We start from the raw sequence: 2,081 nt of genomic DNA on the forward strand, positions 1-2,081 counted from the left end.
AAAGAAAGAAAGAAAAAAAGAAAACAAAACAAAAAAGAATAAAGTTAAATGACACACACACAAAAAAAAAGAAAAGAAAAGAAGTGCTCCTGAACAGTAAATAATTACAGATATACAATAGGACAGATTTAGACATAAAAGACCACTAAATAGGTCACAGTGTTGGATAAATTTACATAGACTTGGGAGAAAGAAGAAAAAATAAATTATAGACAGTCATAAAAGGAAGTAAATGGTTTTATAAAATAAAACAAAGTCTTTAAAGAGACAGAATACAGACAGTGATAGATTAAAGGAGTAAAGATAATAAAATAAATATTAAAAAATAATAGAGTAAAACCAAATAAGCCACATAAAAATAGAAAATTTGCAGTCTGGATTATGTATATTATTGTGCTTTCTTTGAATTTTTTGACTCTGAGGAGTAACCAACATATATACTTTAAAGGTATTTTGTCTTCAAAATTTCGGTCAAGAATATGTTGCTTTGGAAAAAAAGGTTCTTTTTCTGTTTCTGAAAGGATGCGAACCTGTGGATTCATTCCAGACTAAAGCAGTTTGATGGACCAAGACCTCATGAAAGGTCACCTTGAACACCCCCCAAAAAGAAAATACTTCACACAACAAAAAGCAGGAAGCAGTTTGGAGAGAACTATGCCAGTAGTCCCAAATATTATTTATAAACGTCTGTTTACATTTATAGGGGGATATGCTATAGAGATTTGCATTGATGTGGATCTTGGCTTATTAATACAGATTTAAGGTCAATTTTGTTATATGTATATTTCTGCTCTTGATTAAGGTATTGTGTTTATCCACATGATTTAAAATTTTAACGTATAATTAAGAAATACGGGCTAATAGAGAGTCATCTATAATAGACAAGCTTGTAGTAATGTTGGTTAGGTTTTCTAGATATATAGAGAGATATTTCAGATGGATAGATATTCTTCAAATCTTACAGAGACATTCAAAATATGTCATTTAAAATATTTTAAGAAGCTTGAACTTTTCATAACACGAGACACATCTGCTCCAGGCTGCACCAATCTATTTCAAGAGGATGAAGGATATTAAAGAGGCTCCTTACGGTGTTGTTTAGCCATTTGGACAAAAAAACTGCTCTTGCCTGAACTGTTTGTTGAACTGGACTTGCAGGGCCCACAGAAAAATGACTGATGAACTTGTCAAAAGGTGAGCAAGAGCCTTCGGGTTCCTGCTTCCTGAAAAATTCTGCCAGACATTTTACAGGACAAAGAAGTAAGTTACTGAAAAACTGCCAATATAGGCAGAACTGCCTTTGAAATTTTTTGCTTTATGAAATAGCCTGATAGATACTATGGGCCTGTAGGCTGAAAATGGATGCCCCAATAGTACAGTAGAACTTTGGGTGACTGTTCAAGCAGCAAGATGTCTCTGTCATTTCTACAGTTTTGGAAGTTGCTTACAATGCATTTCCTGTTTTCTTAGGTAATATTATATCCTTCTGGAGTCTTTGATGGCGATGAAGAATACATAGTAATATAGTTTCCCTTAGTTATGATAAAAAATAAAGTTGATATAAATATTGTAACTATAATTCTTAATTGATACCTGTTTTGTTATATATAATTTTACTATATTAAAGTTAAAACCTTCCTTTTTACTTAAATAGAAAGGGGAGGTGATGAGGGATTTCCCTCTGTATGTTGTGATTACTATTAATGAATAAAGAAAACTGGCTTGGCCTGATAGGGTAGAACAGAGCTAGGCAGGGAAAGCTAAACTGAATGCTGAAAGGAAGAAGGCAGAGTGGGGAGGAAGCCATATAGCTCCTCCAAGGACAGATACCAGAACTTTAATTGATAAACCACAGCCACATGGTGATACACAGATTACTAGAAATGGGTTAAATTAAGATATAAGTGTAAGCCAATTAGAAGTTAGAGCTAATGGGCCAAGCAGTGGTTTAAATAATATGGTTTCTGTGTGATTATGTCGGGTCCAAGCAGCTGGGCAGACAGAAAATTAACAAGCGGCCTCCTCACAACACTCCTCTTACATAGTTCTGAGCTCTTTCATTTGAAGGGATTTCTAATAAC

Source organism: Alexandromys fortis, unplaced genomic scaffold, assembly GCF_014885135.2.
Source record: "Alexandromys fortis isolate MF-2015 unplaced genomic scaffold, M_Fortis_MF-2015_v1.1 scaffold_314, whole genome shotgun sequence".
Classification (NCBI taxonomy): domain Eukaryota; kingdom Metazoa; phylum Chordata; class Mammalia; order Rodentia; family Cricetidae; genus Alexandromys; species Alexandromys fortis.